The sequence below is a fragment of the Paramisgurnus dabryanus genome, chromosome 13 (genome assembly GCF_030506205.2).
Source record: "Paramisgurnus dabryanus chromosome 13, PD_genome_1.1, whole genome shotgun sequence".
Classification (NCBI taxonomy): Eukaryota; Metazoa; Chordata; class Actinopteri; order Cypriniformes; family Cobitidae; genus Paramisgurnus; species Paramisgurnus dabryanus.
The window spans coordinates 35,446,592-35,469,420 of NC_133349.1; the positions used below are offsets into that span (position 1 = coordinate 35,446,592).

Below are 22,829 nucleotides of genomic sequence, written 5' to 3' on the forward strand. Positions count from 1 at the left end.
TTCTTATGTGGCATCAGGGGCGTCATGCACCAATTTTTTTTAAGGGGGCACAGTGTCAACAGCTCACAGAAATTTGTGCATACACAGACATCAAACGAAATATTATAGAGCTTTCAGTCTTTTCCATGGCACTTACATTTCTAACAATCTGAAAACCCCCGCTTTCATGCAAAAACCTCCAAAATAAGATTGATGACTAACTTTAATATCAAATACTATTCAATCGGAATAATGACACATTTGCATCATATTTACATCTGAAACGGCATGTTTTATTTATTTAAGTCTTAATGGCTTGTTTAATTGTGTCATTAATGCATTTTGCACAACAACTACATTATCATATAAAATTAATGTAATTTTAAATCCATAAAGTATATAAACAACGAAAATGACATAAGCTATAGCCACGTGATTGAGTTTAATGTTCAATAATGATTTAAAAAAATATGTTTAGATAAAATTATTAGAGGAACGGATTAAATTTTTGCATTAAATTTTACCTCATGTAAGCATGTGAGATTCCGCACCCGCGTGAACTCTGGTGAACTTTGGCGTTGTGCCAAGAAGATGAATCTCTACTAATATAACATTGAGACGGTCACATTTAAAACCAGACATGTTCTACACAGAGAAGGTTAACTGCACATTACCGTACTGGGGTTTGGAAATGTTGTGAGCGTTTCTAACACGTTTTAATTCCTCAGATAGCCAAATGCAGCAGCAAGCCAGCAACAGCAGAGAGCTCGTGAGCGCGGCCAGACGCTGATGACGTCTGCGACTGCGCTCTGACTGCAGCGCCAGCTGCCGCCAGAATAAAAGTAATGTAACATGATCAGAACACTATCAAAACGGCGAAAATCTCCGAAAAGTGACAAGGATGCAGCACAGAATGTATAATATTGTGCATATTAAACAGATTAAAAGTCAAATAACAGATTAATGGACGCTTATTTGATTTTGAGGTTGGATGCTAAATCCATTGGCTCAAAAAAACCAAGGGGGCAGGTGCCCCCTCAGTTTGAATGGGCATGACGCCTCTGTGTGGCATGCTTGCTTGTGCTTTTCAGCATCCCTGCGCGTGTTCCGGCGAGCGGAAGGAGAACGGGACAGTAAAAGAGAGCAGAAAAGGAAAGCGTATTAGAACGAAACCCTGGCTGGATCCGTCCCCGACGTGTAGTTTTTTAATGGACTGCCCGACCTTTCGTTCTAAAGAGGCCTAAAGGTTACCGAGTCAATGTCCAGCATAGAGCCGGTCAGGGCTTAGCTCGGTTGGCATACGATTAAAGATCCCTATTTTGGCAGTAGCTTTCGCTTACGGCCATACCACCCTGAGCACGCCCGATCTCGTCCGATCTCGGAAGCTAAGCAGGGTCGGGCCTGGTTAGTACTTGGATGGGAGACCGCCTGGGAATACCAGGTGCTGTAAGCTTTTGAGTCTTCTTTCATCTGTACCGGAAGCCCTTCGCCCATGCTCGCTGTTCTCCTTTTACGCCGATTGGTGCATTTGCTTTCTGAGCTCTGCGCTGGCTCGTCTCTCCTCCGTTTCTCTGTGTCAAAGGGCCGGCTCAGTCTCGTCATTTTCCCTCTCATCCACCAGGGGGCGGTCAGACGCTTCATTTTTCTGTCTCTGCTCACTGTCCAAAAGAGCACGGCGGAGGAGCGCTAATAAGCATAGCGCTGTGTTGCAGGTGATTTACGCCTTTCACGTATCAGAACGTGCCAGAACGTGCTTGTCTGCTCTTTTAGGGGGAAAGTTGTTTACGTTGCCCCATTCGCAACTACAAGAAGGCTTTCTCCGATGTCCCTCAAGACGGACGGCCCGTGCAGACGTGAGATTTTCCTGTAGCGATTTATGGGGGGAAGTGGATAAGCAGAGCCATACGAAAGCTGTGCCAGGCCTTAACCGCCAATGATGAGACTTGTCTCTTTGTTTTCCATTGACCATAAGCAGGTGTAAACCGTTATCCTGTGGTCCATGACAGCACAAAGCTACTAATGATCACGAAAACACGTTTGCCTATAAAAGATTGTCACTTTTAGTCGGGTGACAAAACTCGAGATGATTTTCCATTCATGTTATCACTACCTAGCAAAGAATTTTCATTTTCTATGACTGAGTAGTGTACGAGGTTGCATCGATTTTATTCATTTATGTAAGTGTGTATTTATTCATTCATTCATTTTTTATTCGTTTAAATATATATATTATATTATTTATTTATTTTTATATATTTTTTTCTTCATTTTATATATATTATTTATTTTTTATATTATTATTTTTTTTTAAAAAAATTTATTCATTTATTTTTTATTTATATTGTTTTTTTTATATTTATTTTTTATTTATTTAATTAATTTATTTTTTTATTTATTTATTTTATTTTTTTATTCTTTTTTTTTTTTTTTTTGCATATAATCCGTAATGAATTGTGGCGGAGTATCCTTACAGGTAGAAAGTTCAAGACAAAATGTCATGTTTTTCACGAGTTCGCATTAACATGTAATCAAATATTAAATAAAGCATATTTGGCGTGCTGTCCGACGGGAGAGCTCTGAGCTCTCGTGACCATGCTTCTCCCGAACGTAGTTAAATAAACTTCAAATGGCAAAGTACTCTGAAAAGACAAGGTCGAATCATTCCAATAAACAAACAAATAAATCTTGTGATGGATATAAACAAATTAATATAGACTACTGAAACAAAATAGCATAAAACGGTCTGTTGGATGCTTGACCGTTATTTTAAAAGGGTTTAGGTGCCACAAAATGTGGCATACAAAGGCTTTCTCCCAGCGACAACCTAGCTGAAATAATACATGGAAATTAAAGGCCTGATTCTGGTGTTCGTAAAAAAGAGTGAATGGTTATCTAAGTGAACATCAAAACATTCTAAAAGGACAGCTTGGTTAACTGTTGCTATTTTCAAGACATGGCGAAATGAAACGCAGCAGGGACTTTGCTGAAATAAATGTTTTGTGCCTTCAACTGATGTAGGGAAAACTATTCAATATTCTTATGTGGCATGCTTGCTTGTGCTTTTCAGCATCCCTGCGCGTGTTCCGGCGAGCGGAAGGAGAACGGGACAGTAAAAGAGAGCAGAAAAGGAAAGCGTATTAGAACGAAACCCTGGCTGGATCCGTCCCCGACGTGTAGTTTTTTAATGGACTGCCCGACCTTTCGTTCTAAAGAGGCCTAAAGGTTACCGAGTCGATGTCCAGCATAGAGCCGGTCAGGGCTTAGCTCGGTAGGCATACGATTAAAGATCCCTATTTTGGCAGTAGCTTTCGCTTACGGCCATACCACCCTGAGCACGCCCGATCTCGTCCGATCTCGGAAGCTAAGCAGGGTCGGGCCTGGTTAGTACTTGGATGGGAGACCGCCTGGGAATACCAGGTGCTGTAAGCTTTTGAGTCTTCTTTCATCTGTACCGGAAGCCCTTCGCCCATGCTCGCTGTTCTCCTTTTACGCCGATTGGTGCATTTGCTTTCTGAGCTCTGCGCTGGCTCGTCTCTCCTCCGTTTCTCTGTGTCAAAGGGCCGGCTCAGTCTCGTCATTTTCCCTCTCATCCACCAGGGGGCGGTCAGACGCTTCATTTTTCTGTCTCTGCTCACTGTCCAAAAGAGCACGGCGGAGGAGCGCTAATAAGCATAGCGCTGTGTTGCAGGTGATTTACGCCTTTCACGTATCAGAACGTGCCAGAACGTGCTTGTCTGCTCTTTTAGGGGGAAAGTTGTTTACGTTGCCCCATTCGCAACTACAAGAAGGCTTTCTCCGATGTCCCTCAAGACGGACGGCCCGTGCAGACGTGAGATTTTCCTGTAGCGATTTATGGGGGGAAGTGGATAAGCAGAGCCATACGAAAGCTGTGCCAGGCCTTAACCGCCAATGATGAGACTTGTCTCTTTGTTTTCCATTGACCATAAGCAGGTGTAAACCGTTATCCTGTGGTCCATGACAGCACAAAGCTACTAATGATCACGAAAACACGTTTGCCTATAAAAGATTGTCACTTTTAGTCGGGTGACAAAACTCGAGATGATTTTCCATTCATGTTATCACTACCTAGCAAAGAATTTTCATTTTCTATGACTGAGTAGTGTACGAGGTTGCATCGATTTTATTCATTTATGTAAGTGTGTATTTATTCATTCATTCATTTTTTATTCGTTTAAATATATATATTATATTATTTATTTATTTTTATATATTTTTTTCTTCATTTTATATATATTATTTATTTTTTATATTATTATTTTTTTTTAAAAAAATTTATTCATTTATTTTTTATTTATATTGTTTTTTTTATATTTATTTTTTATTTATTTAATTAATTTATTTTTTTATTTATTTATTTTATTTTTTTATTCTTTTTTTTTTTTTTTTTGCATATAATCCGTAATGAATTGTGGCGGAGTATCCTTACAGGTAGAAAGTTCAAGACAAAATGTCATGTTTTTCACGAGTTCGCATTAACATGTAATCAAATATTAAATAAAGCATATTTGGCGTGCTGTCCGACGGGAGAGCTCTGAGCTCTCGTGACCATGCTTCTCCCGAACGTAGTTAAATAAACTTCAAATGGCAAAGTACTCTGAAAAGACAAGGTCGAATCATTCCAATAAACAAACAAATAAATCTTGTGATGGATATAAACAAATTAATATAGACTACTGAAACAAAATAGCATAAAACGGTCTGTTGGATGCTTGACCGTTATTTTAAAAGGGTTTAGGTGCCACAAAATGTGGCATACAAAGGCTTTCTCCCAGCGACAACCTAGCTGAAATAATACATGGAAATTAAAGGCCTGATTCTGGTGTTCGTAAAAAAGAGTGAATGGTTATCTAAGTGAACATCAAAACATTCTAAAAGGACAGCTTGGTTAACTGTTGCTATTTTCAAGACATGGCGAAATGAAACGCAGCAGGGACTTTGCTGAAATAAATGTTTTGTGCCTTCAACTGATGTAGGGAAAACTATTCAATATTCTTATGTGGCATGCTTGCTTGTGCTTTTCAGCATCCCTGCGCGTGTTCCGGCGAGCGGAAGGAGAACGGGACAGTAAAAGAGAGCAGAAAAGGAAAGCGTATTAGAACGAAACCCTGGCTGGATCCGTCCCCGACGTGTAGTTTTTTAATGGACTGCCCGACCTTTCGTTCTAAAGAGGCCTAAAGGTTACCGAGTCGATGTCCAGCATAGAGCCGGTCAGGGCTTAGCTCGGTAGGCATACGATTAAAGATCCCTATTTTGGCAGTAGCTTTCGCTTACGGCCATACCACCCTGAGCACGCCCGATCTCGTCCGATCTCGGAAGCTAAGCAGGGTCGGGCCTGGTTAGTACTTGGATGGGAGACCGCCTGGGAATACCAGGTGCTCTAAGCTTTTGAGTCTTCTTTCATCTGTACCGGAAGCCCTTCGCCCATGCTCGCTGTTCTCCTTTTACGCCGATTGGTGCATTTGCTTTCTGAGCTCTGCGCTGGCTCGTCTCTCCTCCGTTTCTCTGTGTCAAAGGGCCGGCTCAGTCTCGTCATTTTCCCTCTCATCCACCAGGGGGCGGTCAGACGCTTCATTTTTCTGTCTCTGCTCACTGTCCAAAAGAGCACGGCGGAGGAGCGCTAATAAGCATAGCGCTGTGTTGCAGGTGATTTACGCCTTTCACGTATCAGAACGTGCCAGAACGTGCTTGTCTGCTCTTTTAGGGGGAAAGTTGTTTACGTTGCCCCATTCGCAACTACAAGAAGGCTTTCTCCGATGTCCCTCAAGACGGACGGCCCGTGCAGACGTGAGATTTTCCTGTAGCGATTTATGGGGGGAAGTGGATAAGCAGAGCCATACGAAAGCTGTGCCAGGCCTTAACCGCCAATGATGAGACTTGTCTCTTTGTTTTCCATTGACCATAAGCAGGTGTAAACCGTTATCCTGTGGTCCATGACAGCACAAAGCTACTAATGATCACGAAAACACGTTTGCCTATAAAAGATTGTCACTTTTAGTCGGGTGACAAAACTCGAGATGATTTTCCATTCATGTTATCACTACCTAGCAAAGAATTTTCATTTTCTATGACTGAGTAGTGTACGAGGTTGCATCGATTTTATTCATTTATGTAAGTGTGTATTTATTCATTCATTCATTTTTTATTCGTTTAAATATATATATTATATTATTTATTTATTTTTATATATTTTTTTCTTCATTTTATATATATTATTTATTTTTTATATTATTATTTTTTTTTTAAAAAATTTATTCATTTATTTTTTATTTATATTGTTTTTTTTATATTTATTTTTTATTTATTTAATTAATTTATTTTTTTATTTATTTATTTTATTTTTTTATTCTTTTTTTTTTTTTTTTGCATATAATCCGTAATGAATTGTGGCGGAGTATCCTTACAGGTAGAAAGTTCAAGACAAAATGTCATGTTTTTCACGAGTTCGCATTAACATGTAATCAAATATTAAATAAAGCATATTTGGCGTGCTGTCCGACGGGAGAGCTCTGAGCTCTCGTGACCATGCTTCTCCCGAACGTAGTTAAATAAACTTCAAATGGCAAAGTACTCTGAAAAGACAAGGTCGAATCATTCCAATAAACAAACAAATAAATCTTGTGATGGATATAAACAAATTAATATAGACTACTGAAACAAAATAGCATAAAACGGTCTGTTGGATGCTTGACCGTTATTTTAAAAGGGTTTAGGTGCCACAAAATGTGGCATACAAAGGCTTTCTCCCAGCGACAACCTAGCTGAAATAATACATGGAAATTAAAGGCCTGATTCTGGTGTTCGTAAAAAAGAGTGAATGGTTATCTAAGTGAACATCAAAACATTCTAAAAGGACAGCTTGGTTAACTGTTGCTATTTTCAAGACATGGCGAAATGAAACGCAGCAGGGACTTTGCTGAAATAAATGTTTTGTGCCTTCAACTGATGTAGGGAAAACTATTCAATATTCTTATGTGGCATGCTTGCTTGTGCTTTTCAGCATCCCTGCGCGTGTTCCGGCGAGCGGAAGGAGAACGGGACAGTAAAAGAGAGCAGAAAAGGAAAGCGTATTAGAACGAAACCCTGGCTGGATCCGTCCCCGACGTGTAGTTTTTTAATGGACTGCCCGACCTTTCGTTCTAAAGAGGCCTAAAGGTTACCGAGTCAATGTCCAGCATAGAGCCGGTCAGGGCTTAGCTCGGTAGGCATACGATTAAAGATCCCTATTTTGGCAGTAGCTTTCGCTTACGGCCATACCACCCTGAGCACGCCCGATCTCGTCCGATCTCGGAGGCTAAGCAGGGTCGGGCCTGGTTAGTACTTGGATGGGAGACCGCCTGGGAATACCAGGTGCTGTAAGCTTTTGAGTCTTCTTTCATCTGTACCGGAAGCCCTTCGCCCATGCTCGCTGTTCTCCTTTTACGCCGATTGGTGCATTTGCTTTCTGAGCTCTGCGCTGGCTCGTCTCTCCTCCGTTTCTCTGTGTCAAAGGGCCGGCTCAGTCTCGTCATTTTCCCTCTCATCCACCAGGGGGCGGTCAGACGCTTCATTTTTCTGTCTCTGCTCACTGTCCAAAAGAGCACGGCGGAGGAGCGCTAATAAGCATAGCGCTGTGTTGCAGGTGATTTACGCCTTTCACGTATCAGAACGTGCCAGAACGTGCTTGTCTGCTCTTTTAGGGGGAAAGTTGTTTACGTTGCCCCATTCGCAACTACAAGAAGGCTTTCTCCGATGTCCCTCAAGACGGACGGCCCGTGCAGACGTGAGATTTTCCTGTAGCGATTTATGGGGGGAAGTGGATAAGCAGAGCCATACGAAAGCTGTGCCAGGCCTTAACCGCCAATGATGAGACTTGTCTCTTTGTTTTCCATTGACCATAAGCAGGTGTAAACCGTTATCCTGTGGTCCATGACAGCACAAAGCTACTAATGATCACGAAAACACGTTTGCCTATAAAAGATTGTCACTTTTAGTCGGGTGACAAAACTCGAGATGATTTTCCATTCATGTTATCACTACCTAGCAAAGAATTTTCATTTTCTATGACTGAGTAGTGTACGAGGTTGCATCGATTTTATTCATTTATGTAAGTGTGTATTTATTCATTCATTCATTTTTTATTCGTTTAAATATATATATTATATTATTTATTTATTTTTATATATTTTTTTCTTCATTTTATATATATTATTTATTTTTTATATTATTATTTTTTTTTAAAAAAATTTATTCATTTATTTTTTATTTATATTGTTTTTTTTATATTTATTTTTTATTTATTTAATTAATTTATTTTTTTATTTATTTATTTTATTTTTTTATTCTTTTTTTTTTTTTTTTTGCATATAATCCGTAATGAATTGTGGCGGAGTATCCTTACAGGTAGAAAGTTCAAGACAAAATGTCATGTTTTTCACGAGTTCGCATTAACATGTAATCAAATATTAAATAAAGCATATTTGGCGTGCTGTCCGACGGGAGAGCTCTGAGCTCTCGTGACCATGCTTCTCCCGAACGTAGTTAAATAAACTTCAAATGGCAAAGTACTCTGAAAAGACAAGGTCGAATCATTCCAATAAACAAACAAATAAATCTTGTGATGGATATAAACAAATTAATATAGACTACTGAAACAAAATAGCATAAAACGGTCTGTTGGATGCTTGACCGTTATTTTAAAAGGGTTTAGGTGCCACAAAATGTGGCATACAAAGGCTTTCTCCCAGCGACAACCTAGCTGAAATAATACATGGAAATTAAAGGCCTGATTCTGGTGTTCGTAAAAAAGAGTGAATGGTTATCTAAGTGAACATCAAAACATTCTAAAAGGACAGCTTGGTTAACTGTTGCTATTTTCAAGACATGGCGAAATGAAACGCAGCAGGGACTTTGCTGAAATAAATGTTTTGTGCCTTCAACTGATGTAGGGAAAACTATTCAATATTCTTATGTGGCATGCTTGCTTGTGCTTTTCAGCATCCCTGCGCGTGTTCCGGCGAGCGGAAGGAGAACGGGACAGTAAAAGAGAGCAGAAAAGGAAAGCGTATTAGAACGAAACCCTGGCTGGATCCGTCCCCGACGTGTAGTTTTTTAATGGACTGCCCGACCTTTCGTTCTAAAGAGGCCTAAAGGTTACCGAGTCAATGTCCAGCATAGAGCCGGTCAGGGCTTAGCTCGGTAGGCATACGATTAAAGATCCCTATTTTGGCAGTAGCTTTCGCTTACGGCCATACCACCCTGAGCACGCCCGATCTCGTCCGATCTCGGAGGCTAAGCAGGGTCGGGCCTGGTTAGTACTTGGATGGGAGACCGCCTGGGAATACCAGGTGCTGTAAGCTTTTGAGTCTTCTTTCATCTGTACCGGAAGCCCTTCGCCCATGCTCGCTGTTCTCCTTTTACGCCGATTGGTGCATTTGCTTTCTGAGCTCTGCGCTGGCTCGTCTCTCCTCCGTTTCTCTGTGTCAAAGGGCCGGCTCAGTCTCGTCATTTTCCCTCTCATCCACCAGGGGGCGGTCAGACGCTTCATTTTTCTGTCTCTGCTCACTGTCCAAAAGAGCACGGCGGAGGAGCGCTAATAAGCATAGCGCTGTGTTGCAGGTGATTTACGCCTTTCACGTATCAGAACGTGCCAGAACGTGCTTGTCTGCTCTTTTAGGGGGAAAGTTGTTTACGTTGCCCCATTCGCAACTACAAGAAGGCTTTCTCCGATGTCCCTCAAGACGGACGGCCCGTGCAGACGTGAGATTTTCCTGTAGCGATTTATGGGGGGAAGTGGATAAGCAGAGCCATACGAAAGCTGTGCCAGGCCTTAACCGCCAATGATGAGACTTGTCTCTTTGTTTTCCATTGACCATAAGCAGGTGTAAACCGTTATCCTGTGGTCCATGACAGCACAAAGCTACTAATGATCACGAAAACACGTTTGCCTATAAAAGATTGTCACTTTTAGTCGGGTGACAAAACTCGAGATGATTTTCCATTCATGTTATCACTACCTAGCAAAGAATTTTCATTTTCTATGACTGAGTAGTGTACGAGGTTGCATCGATTTTATTCATTTATGTAAGTGTGTATTTATTCATTCATTCATTTTTTATTCGTTTAAATATATATATTATATTATTTATTTATTTTTATATATTTTTTTCTTCATTTTATATATATTATTTATTTTTTATATTATTATTTTTTTTTAAAAAAAATTATTCATTTATTTTTTATTTATATTGTTTTTTTTATATTTATTTTTTATTTATTTAATTAATTTATTTTTTTATTTATTTATTTTATTTTTTTATTCTTTTTTTTTTTTTTTGCATATAATCCGTAATGAATTGTGGCGGAGTATCCTTACAGGTAGAAAGTTCAAGACAAAATGTCATGTTTTTCACGAGTTCGCATTAACATGTAATCAAATATTAAATAAAGCATATTTGGCGTGCTGTCCGACGGGAGAGCTCTGAGCTCTCGTGACCATGCTTCTCCCGAACGTAGTTAAATAAACTTCAAATGGCAAAGTACTCTGAAAAGACAAGGTCGAATCATTCCAATAAACAAACAAATAAATCTTGTGATGGATATAAACAAATTAATATAGACTACTGAAACAAAATAGCATAAAACGGTCTGTTGGATGCTTGACCGTTATTTTAAAAGGGTTTAGGTGCCACAAAATGTGGCATACAAAGGCTTTCTCCCAGCGACAACCTAGCTGAAATAATACATGGAAATTAAAGGCCTGATTCTGGTGTTCGTAAAAAAGAGTGAATGGTTATCTAAGTGAACATCAAAACATTCTAAAAGGACAGCTTGGTTAACTGTTGCTATTTTCAAGACATGGCGAAATGAAACGCAGCAGGGACTTTGCTGAAATAAATGTTTTGTGCCTTCAACTGATGTAGGGAAAACTATTCAATATTCTTATGTGGCATCAGGGGCGTCATGCACCAATTTTTTTTAAGGGGGCACAGTGTCAACAGCTCACAGAAATTTGTGCATACACAGACATCAAACGAAATATTATAGAGCTTTCAGTCTTTTCCATGGCACTTACATTTCTAACAATCTGAAAACCCCCGCTTTCATGCAAAAACCTCCAAAATAAGATTGATGACTAACTTTAATATCAAATACTATTCAATCGGAATAATGACACATTTGCATCATATTTACATCTGAAACGGCATGTTTTATTTATTTAAGTCTTAATGGCTTGTTTAATTGTGTCATTAATGCATTTTGCACAACAACTACATTATCATATAAAATTAATGTAATTTTAAATCCATAAAGTATATAAACAACGAAAATGACATAAGCTATAGCCACGTGATTGAGTTTAATGTTCAATAATGATTTAAAAAAATATGTTTAGATAAAATTATTAGAGGAACGGATTAAATTTTTGCATTAAATTTTACCTCATGTAAGCATGTGAGATTCCGCACCCGCGTGAACTCTGGTGAACTTTGGCGTTGTGCCAAGAAGATGAATCTCTACTAATATAACATTGAGACGGTCACATTTAAAACCAGACATGTTCTACACAGAGAAGGTTAACTGCACATTACCGTACTGGGGTTTGGAAATGTTGTGAGCGTTTCTAACACGTTTTAATTCCTCAGATAGCCAAATGCAGCAGCAAGCCAGCAACAGCAGAGAGCTCGTGAGCGCGGCCAGACGCTGATGACGTCTGCGACTGCGCTCTGACTGCAGCGCCAGCTGCCGCCAGAATAAAAGTAATGTAACATGATCAGAACACTATCAAAACGGCGAAAATCTCCGAAAAGTGACAAGGATGCAGCACAGAATGTATAATATTGTGCATATTAAACAGATTAAAAGTCAAATAACAGATTAATGGACGCTTATTTGATTTTGAGGTTGGATGCTAAATCCATTGGCTCAAAAAAACCAAGGGGGCAGGTGCCCCCTCAGTTTGAATGGGCATGACGCCTCTGTGTGGCATGCTTGCTTGTGCTTTTCAGCATCCCTGCGCGTGTTCCGGCGAGCGGAAGGAGAACGGGACAGTAAAAGAGAGCAGAAAAGGAAAGCGTATTAGAACGAAACCCTGGCTGGATCCGTCCCCGACGTGTAGTTTTTTAATGGACTGCCCGACCTTTCGTTCTAAAGAGGCCTAAAGGTTACCGAGTCAATGTCCAGCATAGAGCCGGTCAGGGCTTAGCTCGGTTGGCATACGATTAAAGATCCCTATTTTGGCAGTAGCTTTCGCTTACGGCCATACCACCCTGAGCACGCCCGATCTCGTCCGATCTCGGAAGCTAAGCAGGGTCGGGCCTGGTTAGTACTTGGATGGGAGACCGCCTGGGAATACCAGGTGCTGTAAGCTTTTGAGTCTTCTTTCATCTGTACCGGAAGCCCTTCGCCCATGCTCGCTGTTCTCCTTTTACGCCGATTGGTGCATTTGCTTTCTGAGCTCTGCGCTGGCTCGTCTCTCCTCCGTTTCTCTGTGTCAAAGGGCCGGCTCAGTCTCGTCATTTTCCCTCTCATCCACCAGGGGGCGGTCAGACGCTTCATTTTTCTGTCTCTGCTCACTGTCCAAAAGAGCACGGCGGAGGAGCGCTAATAAGCATAGCGCTGTGTTGCAGGTGATTTACGCCTTTCACGTATCAGAACGTGCCAGAACGTGCTTGTCTGCTCTTTTAGGGGGAAAGTTGTTTACGTTGCCCCATTCGCAACTACAAGAAGGCTTTCTCCGATGTCCCTCAAGACGGACGGCCCGTGCAGACGTGAGATTTTCCTGTAGCGATTTATGGGGGGAAGTGGATAAGCAGAGCCATACGAAAGCTGTGCCAGGCCTTAACCGCCAATGATGAGACTTGTCTCTTTGTTTTCCATTGACCATAAGCAGGTGTAAACCGTTATCCTGTGGTCCATGACAGCACAAAGCTACTAATGATCACGAAAACACGTTTGCCTATAAAAGATTGTCACTTTTAGTCGGGTGACAAAACTCGAGATGATTTTCCATTCATGTTATCACTACCTAGCAAAGAATTTTCATTTTCTATGACTGAGTAGTGTACGAGGTTGCATCGATTTTATTCATTTATGTAAGTGTGTATTTATTCATTCATTCATTTTTTATTCGTTTAAATATATATATTATATTATTTATTTATTTTTATATATTTTTTTCTTCATTTTATATATATTATTTATTTTTTATATTATTATTTTTTTTTAAAAAAATTTATTCATTTATTTTTTATTTATATTGTTTTTTTTATATTTATTTTTTATTTATTTAATTAATTTATTTTTTTATTTATTTATTTTATTTTTTTATTCTTTTTTTTTTTTTTTTTGCATATAATCCGTAATGAATTGTGGCGGAGTATCCTTACAGGTAGAAAGTTCAAGACAAAATGTCATGTTTTTCACGAGTTCGCATTAACATGTAATCAAATATTAAATAAAGCATATTTGGCGTGCTGTCCGACGGGAGAGCTCTGAGCTCTCGTGACCATGCTTCTCCCGAACGTAGTTAAATAAACTTCAAATGGCAAAGTACTCTGAAAAGACAAGGTCGAATCATTCCAATAAACAAACAAATAAATCTTGTGATGGATATAAACAAATTAATATAGACTACTGAAACAAAATAGCATAAAACGGTCTGTTGGATGCTTGACCGTTATTTTAAAAGGGTTTAGGTGCCACAAAATGTGGCATACAAAGGCTTTCTCCCAGCGACAACCTAGCTGAAATAATACATGGAAATTAAAGGCCTGATTCTGGTGTTCGTAAAAAAGAGTGAATGGTTATCTAAGTGAACATCAAAACATTCTAAAAGGACAGCTTGGTTAACTGTTGCTATTTTCAAGACATGGCGAAATGAAACGCAGCAGGGACTTTGCTGAAATAAATGTTTTGTGCCTTCAACTGATGTAGGGAAAACTATTCAATATTCTTATGTGGCATGCTTGCTTGTGCTTTTCAGCATCCCTGCGCGTGTTCCGGCGAGCGGAAGGAGAACGGGACAGTAAAAGAGAGCAGAAAAGGAAAGCGTATTAGAACGAAACCCTGGCTGGATCCGTCCCCGACGTGTAGTTTTTTAATGGACTGCCCGACCTTTCGTTCTAAAGAGGCCTAAAGGTTACCGAGTCGATGTCCAGCATAGAGCCGGTCAGGGCTTAGCTCGGTAGGCATACGATTAAAGATCCCTATTTTGGCAGTAGCTTTCGCTTACGGCCATACCACCCTGAGCACGCCCGATCTCGTCCGATCTCGGAAGCTAAGCAGGGTCGGGCCTGGTTAGTACTTGGATGGGAGACCGCCTGGGAATACCAGGTGCTGTAAGCTTTTGAGTCTTCTTTCATCTGTACCGGAAGCCCTTCGCCCATGCTCGCTGTTCTCCTTTTACGCCGATTGGTGCATTTGCTTTCTGAGCTCTGCGCTGGCTCGTCTCTCCTCCGTTTCTCTGTGTCAAAGGGCCGGCTCAGTCTCGTCATTTTCCCTCTCATCCACCAGGGGGCGGTCAGACGCTTCATTTTTCTGTCTCTGCTCACTGTCCAAAAGAGCACGGCGGAGGAGCGCTAATAAGCATAGCGCTGTGTTGCAGGTGATTTACGCCTTTCACGTATCAGAACGTGCCAGAACGTGCTTGTCTGCTCTTTTAGGGGGAAAGTTGTTTACGTTGCCCCATTCGCAACTACAAGAAGGCTTTCTCCGATGTCCCTCAAGACGGACGGCCCGTGCAGACGTGAGATTTTCCTGTAGCGATTTATGGGGGGAAGTGGATAAGCAGAGCCATACGAAAGCTGTGCCAGGCCTTAACCGCCAATGATGAGACTTGTCTCTTTGTTTTCCATTGACCATAAGCAGGTGTAAATTGTTATCCTGTGGTCCATGACAGCACAAAGCTACTAATGATCACGAAAACACGTTTGCCTATAAAAGATTGTCACTTTTAGTCGGGTGACAAAACTCGAGATGATTTTCCATTCATGTTATCACTACCTAGCAAAGAATTTTCATTTTCTATGACTGAGTAGTGTACGAGGTTGCATCGATTTTATTCATTTATGTAAGTGTGTATTTATTCATTCATTCATTTTTTATTCGTTTAAATATATATATTATATTATTTATTTATTTTTATATATTTTTTTCTTCATTTTATATATATTATTTATTTTTTATATTATTATTTTTTTTTTAAAAAAATTATTCATTTATTTTTTATTTATATTGTTTTTTTTATATTTATTTTTTATTTATTTAATTAATTTATTTTTTTATTTATTTATTTTATTTTTTTATTCTTTTTTTTTTTTTTTTGCATATAATCCGTAATGAATTGTGGCGGAGTATCCTTACAGGTAGAAAGTTCAAGACAAAATGTCATGTTTTTCACGAGTTCGCATTAACATGTAATCAAATATTAAATAAAGCATATTTGGCGTGCTGTCCGACGGGAGAGCTCTGAGCTCTCGTGACCATGCTTCTCCCGAACGTAGTTAAATAAACTTCAAATGGCAAAGTACTCTGAAAAGACAAGGTCGAATCATTCCAATAAACAAACAAATAAATCTTGTGATGGATATAAACAAATTAATATAGACTACTGAAACAAAATAGCATAAAACGGTCTGTTGGATGCTTGACCGTTATTTTAAAAGGGTTTAGGTGCCACAAAATGTGGCATACAAAGGCTTTCTCCCAGCGACAACCTAGCTGAAATAATACATGGAAATTAAAGGCCTGATTCTGGTGTTCGTAAAAAAGAGTGAATGGTTATCTAAGTGAACATCAAAACATTCTAAAAGGACAGCTTGGTTAACTGTTGCTATTTTCAAGACATGGCGAAATGAAACGCAGCAGGGACTTTGCTGAAATAAATGTTTTGTGCCTTCAACTGATGTAGGGAAAACTATTCAATATTCTTATGTGGCATGCTTGCTTGTGCTTTTCAGCATCCCTGCGCGTGTTCCGGCGAGCGGAAGGAGAACGGGACAGTAAAAGAGAGCAGAAAAGGAAAGCGTATTAGAACGAAACCCTGGCTGGATCCGTCCCCGACGTGTAGTTTTTTAATGGACTGCCCGACCTTTCGTTCTAAAGAGGCCTAAAGGTTACCGAGTCAATGTCCAGCATAGAGCCGGTCAGGGCTTAGCTCGGTAGGCATACGATTAAAGATCCCTATTTTGGCAGTAGCTTTCGCTTACGGCCATACCACCCTGAGCACGCCCGATCTCGTCCGATCTCGGAGGCTAAGCAGGGTCGGGCCTGGTTAGTACTTGGATGGGAGACCGCCTGGGAATACCAGGTGCTGTAAGCTTTTGAGTCTTCTTTCATCTGTACCGGAAGCCCTTCGCCCATGCTCGCTGTTCTCCTTTTACGCCGATTGGTGCATTTGCTTTCTGAGCTCTGCGCTGGCTCGTCTCTCCTCCGTTTCTCTGTGTCAAAGGGCCGGCTCAGTCTCGTCATTTTCCCTCTCATCCACCAGGGGGCGGTCAGACGCTTCATTTTTCTGTCTCTGCTCACTGTCCAAAAGAGCACGGCGGAGGAGCGCTAATAAGCATAGCGCTGTGTTGCAGGTGATTTACGCCTTTCACGTATCAGAACGTGCCAGAACGTGCTTGTCTGCTCTTTTAGGGGGAAAGTTGTTTACGTTGCCCCATTCGCAACTACAAGAAGGCTTTCTCCGATGTCCCTCAAGACGGACGGCCCGTGCAGACGTGAGATTTTCCTGTAGCGATTTATGGGGGGAAGTGGATAAGCAGAGCCATACGAAAGCTGTGCCAGGCCTTAACCGCCAATGATGAGACTTGTCTCTTTGTTTTCCATTGACCATAAGCAGGTGTAAACCGTTATCCTGTGGTCCATGACAGCACAAAGCTACTAATGATCACGAAAACACGTTTGCCTATAAAAGATTGTCACTTTTAGTCGGGTGACAAAACTCGAGATGATTTTCCATTCATGTTATCACTACCTAGCAAAGAATTTTCATTTTCTATGACTGAGTAGTGTACGAGGTTGCATCGATTTTATTCATTTATGTAAGTGTGTATTTATTCATTCATTCATTTTTTATTCGTTTAAATATATATATTATATTATTTATTTATTTTTATATATTTTTTTCTTCATTTTATATATATTATTTATTTTTTATATTATTATTTTTTTTTTAAAAAAATTTATTCATTTATTTTTTATTTATATTGTTTTTTTTATATTTATTTTTTATTTATTTAATTAATTTATTTTTTTATTTATTTATTTTATTTTTTTATTCTTTTTTTTTTTTTTTGCATATAATCCGTAATGAATTGTGGCGGAGTATCCTTACAGGTAGAAAGTTCAAGACAAAATGTCATGTTTTTCACGAGTTCGCATTAACATGTAATCAAATATTAAATAAAGCATATTTGGCGTGCTGTCCGACGGGAGAGCTCTGAGCTCTCGTGACCATGCTTCTCCCGAACGTAGTTAAATAAACTTCAAATGGCAAAGTACTCTGAAAAGACAAGGTCGAATCATTCCAATAAACAAACAAATAAATCTTGTGATGGATATAAACAAATTAATATAGACTACTGAAACAAAATAGCATAAAACGGTCTGTTGGATGCTTGACCGTTATTTTAAAAGGGTTTAGGTGCCACAAAATGTGGCATACAAAGGCTTTCTCCCAGCGACAACCTAGCTGAAATAATACATGGAAATTAAAGGCCTGATTCTGGTGTTCGTAAAAAAGAGTGAATGGTTATCTAAGTGAACATCAAAACATTCTAAAAGGACAGCTTGGTTAACTGTTGCTATTTTCAAGACATGGCGAAATGAAACGCAGCAGGGACTTTGCTGAAATAAATGTTTTGTGCCTTCAACTGATGTAGGGAAAACTATTCAATATTCTTATGTGGCATGCTTGCTTGTGCTTTTCAGCATCCCTGCGCGTGTTCCGGCGAGCGGAAGGAGAACGGGACAGTAAAAGAGAGCAGAAAAGGAAAGCGTATTAGAACGAAACCCTGGCTGGATCCGTCCCCGACGTGTAGTTTTTTAATGGACTGCCCGACCTTTCGTTCTAAAGAGGCCTAAAGGTTACCGAGTCAATGTCCAGCATAGAGCCGGTCAGGGCTTAGCTCGGTTGGCATACGATTAAAGATCCCTATTTTGGCAGTAGCTTTCGCTTACGGCCATACCACCCTGAGCACGCCCGATCTCGTCCGATCTCGGAAGCTAAGCAGGGTCGGGCCTGGTTAGTACTTGGATGGGAGACCGCCTGGGAATACCAGGTGCTGTAAGCTTTTGAGTCTTCTTTCATCTGTACCGGAAGCCCTTCGCCCATGCTCGCTGTTCTCCTTTTACGCCGATTGGTGCATTTGCTTTCTGAGCTCTGCGCTGGCTCGTCTCTCCTCCGTTTCTCTGTGTCAAAGGGCCGGCTCAGTCTCGTCATTTTCCCTCTCATCCACCAGGGGGCGGTCAGACGCTTCATTTTTCTGTCTCTGCTCACTGTCCAAAAGAGCACGGCGGAGGAGCGCTAATAAGCATAGCGCTGTGTTGCAGGTGATTTACGCCTTTCACGTATCAGAACGTGCCAGAACGTGCTTGTCTGCTCTTTTAGGGGGAAAGTTGTTTACGTTGCCCCATTCGCAACTACAAGAAGGCTTTCTCCGATGTCCCTCAAGACGGACGGCCCGTGCAGACGTGAGATTTTCCTGTAGCGATTTATGGGGGGAAGTGGATAAGCAGAGCCATACGAAAGCTGTGCCAGGCCTTAACCGCCAATGATGAGACTTGTCTCTTTGTTTTCCATTGACCATAAGCAGGTGTAAACCGTTATCCTGTGGTCCATGACAGCACAAAGCTACTAATGATCACGAAAACACGTTTGCCTATAAAAGATTGTCACTTTTAGTCGGGTGACAAAACTCGAGATGATTTTCCATTCATGTTATCACTACCTAGCAAAGAATTTTCATTTTCTATGACTGAGTAGTGTACGAGGTTGCATCGATTTTATTCATTTATGTAAGTGTGTATTTATTCATTCATTCATTTTTTATTCGTTTAAATATGTATATTATATTATTTATTTATTTTTATATATTTTTTTCTTCATTTTATATATATTATTTATTTTTTATATTATTATTTTTTTTAAAAAAAAATTATTCATTTATTTTTTATTTATATTGTTTTTTTTATATTTATTTTTTATTTATTTAATTAATTTATTTTTTTATTTTATTTTTTTATTCTTTTTTTTTTTTTTGCATATAATCCGTAATGAATTGTGGCGGAGTATCCTTACAGGTAGAAAGTTCAAGACAAAATGTCATGTTTTTCACGAGTTCGCATTAACATGTAATCAAATATTAAATAAAGCATATTTGGCGTGCTGTCCGACGGGAGAGCTCTGAGCTCTCGTGACCATGCTTCTCCCGAACGTAGTTAAATAAACTTCAAATGGCAAAGTACTCTGAAAAGACAAGGTCGAATCATTCCAATAAACAAACAAATAAATCTTGTGATGGATATAAACAAATTAATATAGACTACTGAAACAAAATAGCATAAAACGGTCTGTTGGATGCTTGACCGTTATTTTAAAAGGGTTTAGGTGCCACAAAATGTGGCATACAAAGGCTTTCTCCCAGCGACAACCTAGCTGAAATAATACATGGAAATTAAAGGCCTGATTCTGGTGTTCGTAAAAAAGAGTGAATGGTTATCTAAGTGAACATCAAAACATTCTAAAAGGACAGCTTGGTTAACTGTTGCTATTTTCAAGACATGGCGAAATGAAACGCAGCAGGGACTTTGCTGAAATAAATGTTTTGTGCCTTCAACTGATGTAGGGAAAACTATTCAATATTCTTATGTGGCATGCTTGCTTGTGCTTTTCAGCATCCCTGCGCGTGTTCCGGCGAGCGGAAGGAGAACGGGACAGTAAAAGAGAGCAGAAAAGGAAAGCGTATTAGAACGAAACCCTGGCTGGATCCGTCCCCGACGTGTAGTTTTTTAATGGACTGCCCGACCTTTCGTTCTAAAGAGGCCTAAAGGTTACCGAGTCAATGTCCAGCATAGAGCCGGTCAGGGCTTAGCTCGGTTGGCATACGATTAAAGATCCCTATTTTGGCAGTAGCTTTCGCTTACGGCCATACCACCCTGAGCACGCCCGATCTCGTCCGATCTCGGAAGCTAAGCAGGGTCGGGCCTGGTTAGTACTTGGATGGGAGACCGCCTGGGAATACCAGGTGCTGTAAGCTTTTGAGTCTTCTTTCATCTGTACCGGAAGCCCTTCGCCCATGCTCGCTGTTCTCCTTTTACGCCGATTGGTGCATTTGCTTTCTGAGCTCTGCGCTGGCTCGTCTCTCCTCCGTTTCTCTGTGTCAAAGGGCCGGCTCAGTCTCGTCATTTTCCCTCTCATCCACCAGGGGGCGGTCAGACGCTTCATTTTTCTGTCTCTGCTCACTGTCCAAAAGAGCACGGCGGAGGAGCGCTAATAGCGCTGTGTTGCAGGTGATTTACGCCTTTCACGTATCAGAACGTGCCAGAACGTGCTTGTCTGCTCTTTTAGGGGGAAAGTTGTTTACGTTGCCCCATTCGCAACTACAAGAAGGCTTTCTCCGATGTCCCTCAAGACGGACGGCCCGTGCAGACGTGAGATTTTCCTGTAGCGATTTATGGGGGGAAGTGGATAAGCAGAGCCATACGAAAGCTGTGCCAGGCCTTAACCGCCAATGATGAGACTTGTCTCTTTGTTTTCCATTGACCATAAGCAGGTGTAAACCGTTATCCTGTGGTCCATGACAGCACAAAGCTACTAATGATCACGAAAACACGTTTGCCTATAAAAGATTGTCACTTTTAGTCGGGTGACAAAACTCGAGATGATTTTCCATTCATGTTATCACTACCTAGCAAAGAATTTTCATTTTCTATGACTGAGTAGTGTACGAGGTTGCATCGATTTTATTCATTTATGTAAGTGTGTATTTATTCATTCATTCATTTTTTATTCGTTTAAATATGTATATTATATTATTTATTTATTTTTATATATTTTTTTCTTCATTTTATATATATTATTTATTTTTTATATTATTATTTTTTTTAAAAAAAATTTATTCATTTATTTTTTATTTATATTGTTTTTTTATATTTATTTTTTATTTATTTAATTAATTTATTTTTTTATTTTATTTTTTTATTCTTTTTTTTTTTTTTTGCATATAATCCGTAATGAATTGTGGCGGAGTATCCTTACAGGTAGAAAGTTCAAGACAAAATGTCATGTTTTTCACGAGTTCGCATTAACATGTAATCAAATATTAAATAAAGCATATTTGGCGTGCTGTCCGACGGGAGAGCTCTGAGCTCTCGTGACCATGCTTCTCCCGAACGTAGTTAAATAAACTTCAAATGGCAAAGTACTCTGAAAAGACAAGGTCGAATCATTCCAATAAACAAACAAATAAATCTTGTGATGGATATAAACAAATTAATATAGACTACTGAAACAAAATAGCATAAAACGGTCTGTTGGATGCTTGACCGTTATTTTAAAAGGGTTTAGGTGCCACAAAATGTGGCATACAAAGGCTTTCTCCCAGCGACAACCTAGCTGAAATAATACATGGAAATTAAAGGCCTGATTCTGGTGTTCGTAAAAAAGAGTGAATGGTTATCTAAGTGAACATCAAAACATTCTAAAAGGACAGCTTGGTTAACTGTTGCTATTTTCAAGACATGGCGAAATGAAACGCAGCAGGGACTTTGCTGAAATAAATGTTTTGTGCCTTCAACTGATGTAGGGAAAACTATTCAATATTCTTATGTGGCATGCTTGCTTGTGCTTTTCAGCATCCCTGCGCGTGTTCCGGCGAGCGGAAGGAGAACGGGACAGTAAAAGAGAGCAGAAAAGGAAAGCGTATTAGAACGAAACCCTGGCTGGATCCGTCCCCGACGTGTAGTTTTTTAATGGACTGCCCGACCTTTCGTTCTAAAGAGGCCTAAAGGTTACCGAGTCAATGTCCAGCATAGAGCCGGTCAGGGCTTAGCTCGGTTGGCATACGATTAAAGATCCCTATTTTGGCAGTAGCTTTCGCTTACGGCCATACCACCCTGAGCACGCCCGATCTCGTCCGATCTCGGAAGCTAAGCAGGGTCGGGCCTGGTTAGTACTTGGATGGGAGACCGCCTGGGAATACCAGGTGCTGTAAGCTTTTGAGTCTTCTTTCATCTGTACCGGAAGCCCTTCGCCCATGCTCGCTGTTCTCCTTTTACGCCGATTGGTGCATTTGCTTTCTGAGCTCTGCGCTGGCTCGTCTCTCCTCCGTTTCTCTGTGTCAAAGGGCCGGCTCAGTCTCGTCATTTTCCCTCTCATCCACCAGGGGGCGGTCAGACGCTTCATTTTTCTGTCTCTGCTCACTGTCCAAAAGAGCACGGCGGAGGAGCGCTAATAAGCATAGCGCTGTGTTGCAGGTGATTTACGCCTTTCACGTATCAGAACGTGCCAGAACGTGCTTGTCTGCTCTTTTAGGGGGAAAGTTGTTTACGTTGCCCCATTCGCAACTACAAGAAGGCTTTCTCCGATGTCCCTCAAGACGGACGGCCCGTGCAGACGTGAGATTTTCCTGTAGCGATTTATGGGGGGAAGTGGATAAGCAGAGCCATACGAAAGCTGTGCCAGGCCTTAACCGCCAATGATGAGACTTGTCTCTTTGTTTTCCATTGACCATAAGCAGGTGTAAACCGTTATCCTGTGGTCCATGACAGCACAAAGCTACTAATGATCACGAAAACACGTTTGCCTATAAAAGATTGTCACTTTTAGTCGGGTGACAAAACTCGAGATG

General features: G+C 40.3%; 11 non-coding genes across 11 annotated transcripts; all 11 read left to right on the plus strand.

Moving 5' to 3' along the window:
- The first annotated feature begins 1,313 nt into the window (after positions 1 to 1,313).
- LOC135765300 (5S ribosomal RNA) lies at positions 1,314 to 1,432 on the plus strand. The gene has a single exon (XR_010540617.1). It is a non-coding gene; the product is annotated as a 5S ribosomal RNA (ribosomal RNA).
- A 1,857-nt stretch (positions 1,433 to 3,289) lies between these two features.
- On the plus strand, positions 3,290 to 3,408 carry LOC135765301 (5S ribosomal RNA). Its single transcript, XR_010540618.1, has one exon. It is a non-coding gene; the product is annotated as a 5S ribosomal RNA (ribosomal RNA).
- A 1,857-nt stretch (positions 3,409 to 5,265) lies between these two features.
- On the plus strand, positions 5,266 to 5,384 carry LOC135765341 (5S ribosomal RNA). Its single transcript, XR_010540656.1, has one exon. It is a non-coding gene; the product is annotated as a 5S ribosomal RNA (ribosomal RNA).
- Positions 5,385 to 7,240: 1,856 nt separating this feature from the next.
- LOC135765336 (5S ribosomal RNA) lies at positions 7,241 to 7,359 on the plus strand. Its single transcript, XR_010540651.1, has one exon. It is a non-coding gene; the product is annotated as a 5S ribosomal RNA (ribosomal RNA).
- A 1,857-nt stretch (positions 7,360 to 9,216) lies between these two features.
- LOC135765337 (5S ribosomal RNA) lies at positions 9,217 to 9,335 on the plus strand. Its single transcript, XR_010540652.1, has one exon. It is a non-coding gene; the product is annotated as a 5S ribosomal RNA (ribosomal RNA).
- A 2,892-nt stretch (positions 9,336 to 12,227) lies between these two features.
- On the plus strand, positions 12,228 to 12,346 carry LOC135765302 (5S ribosomal RNA). The gene has a single exon (XR_010540619.1). It is a non-coding gene; the product is annotated as a 5S ribosomal RNA (ribosomal RNA).
- A 1,857-nt stretch (positions 12,347 to 14,203) lies between these two features.
- On the plus strand, positions 14,204 to 14,322 carry LOC135765305 (5S ribosomal RNA). The gene has a single exon (XR_010540621.1). It is a non-coding gene; the product is annotated as a 5S ribosomal RNA (ribosomal RNA).
- Positions 14,323 to 16,178: 1,856 nt separating this feature from the next.
- Positions 16,179 to 16,297, plus strand: LOC135765338 (5S ribosomal RNA). Its single transcript, XR_010540653.1, has one exon. It is a non-coding gene; the product is annotated as a 5S ribosomal RNA (ribosomal RNA).
- A 1,856-nt stretch (positions 16,298 to 18,153) lies between these two features.
- Positions 18,154 to 18,272, plus strand: LOC135765306 (5S ribosomal RNA). Its single transcript, XR_010540622.1, has one exon. It is a non-coding gene; the product is annotated as a 5S ribosomal RNA (ribosomal RNA).
- A 1,846-nt stretch (positions 18,273 to 20,118) lies between these two features.
- On the plus strand, positions 20,119 to 20,237 carry LOC135765307 (5S ribosomal RNA). The gene has a single exon (XR_010540623.1). It is a non-coding gene; the product is annotated as a 5S ribosomal RNA (ribosomal RNA).
- Positions 20,238 to 22,077: 1,840 nt separating this feature from the next.
- LOC135765308 (5S ribosomal RNA) lies at positions 22,078 to 22,196 on the plus strand. Its single transcript, XR_010540625.1, has one exon. It is a non-coding gene; the product is annotated as a 5S ribosomal RNA (ribosomal RNA).
- Positions 22,197 to 22,829: the final 633 nt, after the last annotated feature.